At 30.5% G+C, this 11,008-nt stretch overlaps 1 pseudogene; it reads right to left on the bottom strand.

Moving 5' to 3' along the window:
* Nucleotides 1–4,043: 4,043 nt before the first annotated feature.
* On the bottom strand, nucleotides 4,044–4,161 carry LOC120597466 (uncharacterized; annotated as a pseudogene).
* Between the last annotated feature and the right edge of the window lie 6,847 nt (nucleotides 4,162–11,008).

The raw sequence follows: 11,008 nt of genomic DNA, 5'->3' as shown, positions 1-11,008 counted from the left end.
ACCCTGACTTAAACATGTATAGAGGTTAATTTTAAACTTGGTTAAATATGCCTGCCGAATAACTAGAAACTAAAATATAGACTATATAACTTCTAAAAAGTAAAGAAAAAGTTCAATAAAAATGAAAAGTGTCCAAAAGAGACTAAGAAAGGGGATGGGGGATGAAAAAAAGCACACACACACAAAAAGAAATAAAAAAACTCATAATATTCTGATATAATTTAATCTAAATATGTCAATAAGTAAAATGATGTAAATGGGATAAACATTCCAGTTAAAAAAGAAAACTTGACACATCTAAAACATATGAACTTAGAACAATTGAAAGTCAAAGGATTAATAAACATAGGCCAGGCAATTACTAAGCAAATGGGAAGCTGGATTACTCTCAGACAAAATTGACTTATGGCAAAATTGTTATTAGAGATTAAGAAGCCCCTTACATAATGATAAAATATTCACTTTAAGAAATACTACAATAATTCAAAATTAAAACATAACTTTTAAAATATATAAAATGATGATATAATTACAAGACAAAATCAAATTCTTTGCTGTTATCATCAGAGATTTACCATAATTCTCAAATAATAGATTATAAAAACTGACTTAAATGAGTAAGAATATAGAAGAGTTGAACAGTACAATGAATATGCATCATAAAATGGAGATTCATAGAACAATATATTCAAACATTGGATAACACGTACTATAATCATATGTATAAAACATTTATAAAAAGTAAACACATGCTTTCCTCACAAATTTAAACTGACATACAGAACACATTATTTGACTACAATGGCATTAAGAAATAAAAATTTAAAACAATAACAAAAAATCTCATGTTAGGAAAAGTAAAAACATATTCCTAAAAGATCATGATTCTAATAAGATCAATAATATACATTAGAAATTAACTTTAACGAGTACAAGAATACTCTGATTAAAATTTATGAGATACAGCTAAAACAGATGTTAGAAGAAAAATTATTGTCTTAAAAGCTTAGAATAGAAAAGATTAAATTTTCAGAAAATAATAAACAAAACATTTAACTTTTTCAGAAATTTTAAATTAAGCAACAGATTAAAGTCTCAAAAAGTAGAGAAAATTAAAAATAAATAATTTCGCAATTTAATGAATTGCAAAACAGATTAAAATTATCTTAGAGTGAAAATGTTTTCTTCCAAATGAAGTCGAACTTTATTATATTAATAAAGAAAATATTAGAAAGGACAAATAAACAATATTAGCAATACAGAGAAAGGACAAATAAACAATATTAGCAATACAGAGATCTGCGACTACAGAATGCAGATAAAGTTGATAATGCAAGGTTTATACAATAAAAAGTAGAATAATTGATAATTTATAAGAATACAATTTATCAAAATTGAGTTAAAAATAACACAAACTTGAGCACTCACATATCTATTAAGTCAAGTAAATCAATGGCTTAAAAAATCTTCCCACAAGAAAACACTGAGGTTTAGATAAATTTAAAAGTGAATACACCATTTTTTTTATTTATAGAAAAAATAAATCAACTCATTTTTATGAGGCTAACTCATTTGACACCATTTTAAATAAGGACCAGTAAAATAGAAAAGTGACAAGCTAATCCCAGTCATGAACATAGAATCAATAATCTTAAAATATCAGCAATCTGAATCCAGTTATTATTAAAAGTGGAACACATCGTATTCAAATTGTTTTTACCTCAAAAAATTCAGGGTTTTTTCAATAACTAGAAGTAGAATGATGTAATTCATCATATCAACATATTAAATGAGAAGTCATATGATATGTCAATAAATAGACCTTCAATAATAATGAACATACATTCAAGATCAAATTTTAACAGCTACAAATATACTGGAAACCCCCTAACTTTATAAGTTACCTATTAAAAACCTGCTACAAGCATGTATTGAACAATGTAATATAAAATTTCTAGTATCAAAGCTCAACCCACAAGAACTATCGGAGGTCTGGCTCTATAACTCCTTCTAAATATCTATGAATACTTGTATCACAAGGTTTGAAATCTGGCTTCCTCAGCATCTTTCTGTAGAGTAATGAGAACCCAACTCAGAAGTGCTATGCAGTCATTGGTTTATGAGTTAAATTTTGAACAAAGGTATAGGTAATAAGAAGGAGTGGGTAGATAAATTATTTGTTTGTTCCTATCTTGTGACTCAACAGATTATTCTGAGGTGTAGTGGAGACTTTCAACATGTCTAGAGCTTTACTTTTGAAGTTCTGCTCAGTATTGCCCCCACTTTATTTACTTATACTCCTTCCTTGTTCTTTTTTCCCCTCACTGGGACTGTGAAGGAATTACATTTACCACCCAATAAAGCAATAGAATCCATGCTTTTCTTTTTTTCTATGGCATCTAGCAAAAATATTATTCAACAATTAAATGAATTACATGTACTATATATAAAACGAAACACTGTAGAGCAAATAAGACAAACTTCAATTTCAACCATAAACATATGAATTTGAAAAACAATGTACAATGAAAGAGAAAGATGCAGAAAGTACACTTGATATCCTTTCATATATATAAATTTCTAAAGTAGATAAAATTAAGTAATATAAGTTTTATAATATAAATTTTGTAAGACAAACAATTTTTTTAAGGCAAAGAACTGATTAAAACAAAATTTATCATAGTGGCTATTCTGTTGAGAGAAGGAGAAAAATATTAATGGAGAAAAGAAACATAAGGACTTTTAAGATACTGATAAAGTTTATTCTCTGGGCTAAATGTTCATTTTGTTATATTTGTAAGCTGTACAAACGTATTTTACACATAAATCCCTTATCCCCTTAGGACTCTGTATTCCCATGCCTTCTGTTAACTTCTTATTGAAATTTCCTGCAACTCTTTTTGAGAGAGGTTTCTCTGACATGAGTTGTGTGCTCTGCCTACATATCTGGCAGGCGTACATATCTGCCAGGAAGTTTATCACTGCAAAAGCATCCAAAAACAATGCCAAATAGGAACTAGTAGATATTCGGCTTCCACACCTCTCAAATGAGGTATTTCTAAAGTAGTTCTATACACATCCCAGCTGTCTCCAGCAGCATTCAGCTTGTTATTCAAAGTAAACCTCTTCATTTACCTACAACTTATTGACTCTTTTGCTACCAGGCTCCAAAGACAACTTCCAAAGAGCCAGCGTTCATGCCCTTGAGTAGTCTTCTCTACTTCAGATAATGGAAGCACACACTTTGCAGTTAGAAGCCTAAAACTTACGATTGTCTGCTTCCTCTTTCGCACTTTTGGAAATTCTGAGATTCCATGTAAGATGGCTGAATATACCACTACTGGAAACATCATATTAAGAGACCATGTGGAGAAGTCACATAAAAAATAAAAGACCCTAGGATTACAGATACAGAAAGCCAGTCTCCCTGTATTCAGCAGAAGTCACTATTGGCTGTAGCCCCATGAGAAGTCCTAAGTGAGATCAACTGAAAAAACAAGCAGCTGATGTCAATCAAAACACAAAATTATGAGCTATAATAAATGGTTGTTCTCATAAGCCAGTAATTTTGGAATGGGTTGCCACGCAGTAGCAGAAAACTATACCATTCCTCTTTCTGCTCTCCCTTGCATGAAGGTGCTTCCTGTTATAACCAGCCAAACAAACAACCCATACTCTAAATCTAATCTTAGAATTTACTTTTAGTAGAATCCAAACCTAGACAATATAATTAACAGTTCAAATAAAGTCAAATCAATATAAAATAAAATAATTCTAATTTTTACACACATCCATATGAGGAATCTTTCCTTTTGGGGGGGGTATAGGAATGGAGCTTGGTGAGTAGAATTTATTCGTTAATGGATACAAAATAAGATCATGGCATTATCATATACTGTGCAAAAGGGTATATATTGTAGATACTTGTATTCATTTTTAAGTTATCATTCTTTTTTTTTTTTTTTTCTGAGGCAACCTTTGGTTGACCTCACATATTGCAAGGACTTTGTCAGCTTACGATTCCTTATTTTTTTACTTTTTTACGCCTACAGCACCTGGTCTTCCTACGTAGTCTCTCATCCAAGTACTAACCGGCCCAACACTGCTTAGCTTCTGAGATCAGACGGGATCTGGCTTGTTCAGGGTGACATGGGCATAGACTAAGTTATCATTCTTATTCCTCTTCTTTGAGCAGCAGTGATAGAGGTAGGATTAGGCTATTGGAAACATGTTTTTTTATTAAATTTTAAGCCTTCTCTCTTGGTCCATTTGGAATGCTATGACGGGATACCACAGATTGGATGATTTATACACAAAAGAAACATTTCTCATGTTCTAGAGGCTGCCCAAGATCAAGGCTCAGGCATATTCATTGTCTACCGAGGGCCCCTTCTCTCTGTGTCCTCGCATGGCGGAAACAGTAAGGGAGCTCTCTGAGATCTCTTTAATAAGGGCACTAATTCCATTCATGAGGACTTCACTCTTTTGACCTAATTATTCCCTGAGTGACTCACTTCCAGATATCATCACATTGGAGATTAAGTTTCAATACATGAATTTGGGGAGAAGGGAGACAGACATTCAGTGTGTAGCACCTTCTTTCTTTAAATTGTATATAAATAAAGTTTCATGATACTGAAGGAGCATCAGTAATAGAAACATGGCCATAAGAAAAAACAAAGTTAATTTTTTTTTTAATTTGTTTAAAGTTATTACTTTTTAAATATGTGAATAGGCTCAAAATGTTTTTCTTTGGAGAAGTTTAAAATAGGACAGGCTTTCATCCTTACGAACAGGCCACATATACACTCTCCAGAAGTAGAAAAATATAATAAATGATATCTCATTGTTTCTTTTAGCCTGAGAAACAATATAATAGGTAATTTTCTCATTTGCTAATTCACATTTTATTTAATTTCTCTTATTTCACATAAGAAAAACTATACTTAATAAATAGCTTATTAGCTAGAGTTAACAGAGTACACATTTACTTTTTTCAGTAGAGGAGTTAACTATTTTAGTTAACTATTTTACTATATATAAAACATTTACCACAGTCAATTTTTAATAACACTACTTATGTTATTGAGAAATAAAATTAAATAATTGTTGTAAATATTCCTAATCTATCTAAATATTCCATTACATATACTTTTGAAACTCTATCTAGTATTCAAGTTTCTTAAAGTATGTTTTCCTGTGACAAGGTTTGAAATTTGGATAGCTGGCCTTTGAATTGTATAAATTATAGAAGAAAATCAGCATAGTCGTCTTTTCCTGGGAAGTGGAGCAGTTAATATTCAACATGAAATGTCTAATCTTTAAATACATTATAATCTAACTGCTTAGGATAATTTTTGCATTAATACCTTAAGAGTCTGCAAAGCCTGAAGGATGGGATTATTAAGATGGAATTTTAATGTCAAAATTATCAGTGAAGTGAACATATTGCTAGTGTTCATAAAAAATTGTATTCAATTTCTGTATGATTTGTTCAAATAAGAGATGAGAATATATTTGATTATACCTAGTAAGTAACCCCAAATTTGATCAGATGACTGGAGGTCACTACTATACAAGGGCTGTCAACCTCAGAGATTAGACTATTTAAGAGCTGAATTTACTCTAATATATAAATTTACCTACAGAGATATGCATAAAAATGTAGTTATAATGTAATTAAACTGTTGGAATATTTTGTAGTGAAAATAATAAGAAAAGAAGAGTATAAAAACAATTTAGAAAATAATATAAATGATGATTAATTTGTTTGGAAAACAATGCAAAGGATAGAGAATTCAGATTTTATTTTTTAAAGCTTTGAGATAACTAAAACTAACATGCACAACAGATTTCTAAACTTAAATCCTATTTTATTTAGCAGACCTTTATTAGTGTTCAGAGTAATCTATGATGTAGAATTTACTATGGAAAGCCAACTAATACAAAAAAAGCAGTAACAAGATAGCATTTAACTGTACTATTTTTGGTAATTGTTTTAAGGCAAATACATACTTTATGGTATTTTTTTATAATCATACTTGTCAGTTTCTTAAAGAGTATTATCCCTGTAGCCATATAAACATTCCCTTCTGCATTATCAAATACCTCCAATAATGCGCTCATACATAATCATTTACAACTATTAATAGAAACTATAATAAGCAATCAATAGTCATTATAACTTACAATTATAATTTTTTATTCCACTGGTAGGGGGATGTAGAACTTGTCTTATGTATTGGCCTTAAGATACAAAAGCTCAGTAGGTACCCTTCTTAGAACAATGCACATTTGTAATTTATGAATGTTCTTTTATATTCTTGTAGATATAAATATACAGTTACATTTTCCCTTTTCCCCAGTGCTACATAATTATAACTTGTAATATGTAAATATTTATGAATTCACAGGATGTTCGCTAGGAAAGAAGAATGTTATACTTGCAGATTTGTCTAGTATTTGCAGAATTCAGATCTTATTATTAGGTTTTATGTTGTATTGCAAAATGTAAAAATACATTGTTATAAATTTGACTTGTCTAGAAAACATACCATCTGGTGATTCTGTTGAGATTTGAGGATTATCTCGACATCATTTATTATAAAAACAGACATTACAACGTTTGTTAAAAAATTTGACTCCCCTTACTTTTCTATAAGTAAATGGAGAACATAATGCCCTGTATTCTACTTGATAAAATATGATTTTAACATTAATATAATGAGATCCTAAAATGTATATGGCCTTGAAGATCATCTAGTAGGAATGGCACACTAATTATTTGGTAGTAGCTGTTTAAATGCAAATTAGACTCTATGACTATTATAGATTAAAGGATACTTATCAGTCCAGTGAAGAAGAGCACTTGGCTGACTATACACCATGGTTCGAGTGTGGGAGCCTGGTGACAGACACACTGTGTATTTGCCTCCCTACATCTAGTCAAAATTAAAGATCACTACAATCTGGTCAAAAATAAAAATTCCAATTCCTAAAATATCTCTTTGAGTTATCAGACAGATCTTCTTAATATATGTCTGTATATTTGCTCAAAAGTTTAATTCTTTCTTCTTTGAGTCAAAATCTGATTCGGAATCCATTAACTTTCTCCATCAAATTTTAATCTATTACTTATTTCAAGCATGTAAACTAGATATTTGAACAGTAACAATTTTATATATTTCTTGTTTCCAAATCAAAAGTTATCAAATGCTTCATCTTCTTCACCATACCTAGAGTTTGTTCAAGTCTTTCTTAAAATATTACTCCCTGTACTATGTCCTCTAGATCAGTGGTTCCCAACAGTTTTGACACCTGAGACCGGTGCTTCTGTGAGAATCTAAAACCTAATGATCTGAGGTAGAGCTGAGGCGGTGATGCTAGCGCTGGGGAGCAGCTGCAAATACAGATGAAGCTTCACTCACTAGCCCTCCGCTCTCTTCCTGCTATGCGTCCTGGTTCATAACAGGCCACAGACCGGTACTGGTCTGCTGCCCGGGGGTTGAGGACCACTGCTCTAGATGATATTAACCGTGTAAAGCAAAACAATTATTTCTCTTCACAAAAACTCAATATTTCTACTTAATGCAACATAAGATCCCATTATGTTTCATGCTGTTTTCATCCTCTTAAGTCATACTGCACTTGCAATTGAGTCTAATATTTAAATTTTGTTCTAATAAATCATATGTATTTTTTCCAAATATTAGGTGTTTGCTAATTTCCTCATCTGATAAAAATTATAAACATAATTTTGTGATTGTTATCAGCCAAGAACTACAATAAGTATTTTATCTTGATTATATTATTTAAAATCACCATAGTCATAATTTTGTCTACTGAATTTAAAAAATTTAAAAAAAAGCAAAGATACAAGAAATTGAGTAACTTGCTTAAATATGTGACAGCATTACATTTAACCTTATTTATTTAAATAGTTAGTTTGGAAAAGTTCATCTTTTTCAGTTGTTATTTGGTTATTATGGGCTTTCTTAGGAGACAAGGAACACATATTCTGAAATTATTTTAGATATTGAAGATTTATTTTAAGTTAAATAGAGACTGTTAAATAGAAAATTGAGAAGTTACACAGCAAGCCTCTCGAAAAAAAAAGTTTCTGCAGATGTTCAACAGCTTGATTGTCTCAGCTATGATATTCTTTAACTTCTTAGGAGAATGTTTTATGCTTATCATCCTTTTTGAGGAAGAGCTTCCTTCCTCCTTACAGTAGATTGAGATATTATGGTAACTCAAATCTTTTCTGTCTCTGGGAGACTACCACTAATGCCTAAAAGAAAAAAATGACTCTATTCTCTGCCTAAATATTTCTGACTAATTACATCTTGCAATTACAATTAAAATAATTAAATTACAATTAAAATAAAATAAAAAGTATTTTAATACTTTATTATTGAAATTTAACTAAGCACCTTTTATTTATTCCTATTTAATTTTCACAATAACCTTAATGTAGACATCATTTTAATCATCAAATGACAAGAAAAAGCTTGAGGCTTAGAGAGATTAAACAACCAAATTGACCAAAGATAAAATAGGTAGGACATTTCTTAACCTGGATTCCTACTCAGGTTTGAATCAAAATTTTAGGCACTAGCTCACAAACCGTTTTATCTCTGTTGCTTACATTCTACTATTAGTGATTCTCTGTGTCCTCTGTTCATATTCAAAAGAAGTTTTCTAAGTGTGTGTTAACATCCTACTCCTCTGACAATCCCAAAGAATTTTAGAGATTTTGCTAAATGCTTTACTTGGGTGAAACTATAAGGTGTGTGTGATATTTCTTTGCTCCACTAGTCTAACAAATCAATCAAAGAAATAAATCACAATGTGTTTTAATGACATATCAAAATGTTAAAAGCACACATACCTGAAAATCCATGACATAATTTTGGAATAGACCTTATACTCATGTTTATTGCATCTAGAATCCACAAGCCCCCTTTTAGATAAATAAAAACATCTATCCAATTTTCTCTTGTATAGATTCTCTGATCATTTTCTATGATTTCCTTTTTGTTATTCATAAAGATACTCAATTGCATACATTTTCAATGCTCCCACAAGCACTCTCTTCTGCCTAGAAACCATGAATTCTGTGAGGTAGCTGTTCTTTTACCATCACTCTCCTTTCTTAAACTTCACACCTTATCTCTTTTTCAGTTTTGAGATTGTTTTAAATGTTTCTCAATGGATATTCAGTTGTCTTCAAGTAACCACTATTAAAAGTAAAGCTTTTCTGTGTACTCATATACTTGTATAAAAAATTAAAAAAAAAAAAACTATTGGGTCATATATACACATTAAATTTTGGGAATTAAATCCTCCCAAAGTGTGCAATAGATTGTATCACTTTAGTCTACCTATAGTCATGCATTGATACTGTATTCTTATGACTCATCTTTGAAAATAGGATTTAAATAGTTATTTTTCTTATTATTCTATATGAATTATACCAGATACGCTAAGTGATAGATAAACATCTCTCCAGTCTTTTGATTCTGTAAACAACTTAAAATTGTCATTTTGTTTCCTTTGGCATTTTTATAATTATCAATTATTATTCTTATTATTCTTCCACTCTTAGAGCCATACTATATTTTCATTTCTTAATCTGATCTTGCTCACAAGTTTCTCTCTTCATGTTTTGTTGATTTAAAAAAAAAAACAACAACTTTACGGTGGTAATAATGTATTTAGTAAGCTCATAATATATATGGACAGGTATCTTCATTAGTTACAAATTCAGCCATTTCACTAGTGGATGTTCTCACAGGTACTTGATAAAATTAAAAACAAACAAACAAACAAACAAACAAACAAAACCCTTAGAAATAAAAAGTCTTTTTAATGTACGTAAATTTTATTTTTTCTGAATGAAATAATAGTGACGTATATTTATACTTTATAAAGAACTTCTACTTATTTTACAATTGATCTTAGCAACTGTTGGTAGCATAACTATTATTATTTCTATTATAAAGATGAGAAAACTGAGGCTAAAGGCAACGTGATTTGACCAAAGTAACAATTTACATGATGGAGTATATAGGATTTTAACTCAAATTGTTGTTCCTCAAAAATAAGAAGTCTTTCTGAAACATTTCTCTGTCACCTTTCAAGCTCCAACAAAATGTCTTCTCCAATAAAACAATCACTAATTCTATTGATTAAGACTTTTAACATATAAGAGTCTTCTATTCAAAATTCAAATACCCTTAGAGATTTAATAATCAAGCTGTTAAGTAATTAAACCTTAGTAAGAATTAGCTTATCAGATTGCTTTTCATCAACCACTAAGTGAGAAGCAATGGACCACGAAGATGCAGCGATTGGATAGGATGAGAATCAAAACACAAGCAATTCTGAAGGGGACTGACAGAGTATAGCACAATTGGTAGCATAAAATTCTGGGTACCTAGTATAAATGGTGAATATAGATAGCAGTGCTGTAGTTTACATACCAAGAGAAAAATTATTTCACAATGTTGTCACATAATTTTTCTTGGCTAAAGACATAAACTAAAAACCATTCTATATTAATTGGGATTCTACCTCTATATTTCCTACTCTCTCATCCAATAGTTGCAAGTATGCTCTTTTTCTATAGACCATAATGGTAAGACTAACTTTACTTTTTCTGCTATGCTTTTCTCTTCACCTGTCATACAATTTCAAAGATTTCAACTCAAAAACAAAGAAACAAGCAATATCCCCCAATCGCTGAAGCTCATCTGACTATCTTCACCTCTTATCAGCCCCGAGGAATTGATGCTCACTCCCTTGCTTGTACCTTACTACAATGACACAGGCTTATGTCATATAGTCATAATTCCTTTCCACAAAAATTTGATGATAGAGACTGTCACATTTATCTTTGCATTCCTAATATCTGTCATAATGCCTTTACCTTATGGTCAAGACTAATAGGTACTTACTAAATGGTTAGTGAATTAACTACCTTGGCAAGTATCTCAATATGAATGTA

Source organism: Pteropus medius, unplaced genomic scaffold (assembly GCF_902729225.1).
Source record: "Pteropus medius unplaced genomic scaffold, Ma_sr-lr_union100, whole genome shotgun sequence".
NCBI classification, from domain to species: Eukaryota; Metazoa; Chordata; class Mammalia; order Chiroptera; family Pteropodidae; genus Pteropus; species Pteropus medius.
The sequence above is the reverse complement of the archived record's forward strand: the minus strand, read 5'-3'. Positions and strand labels throughout refer to the sequence as shown.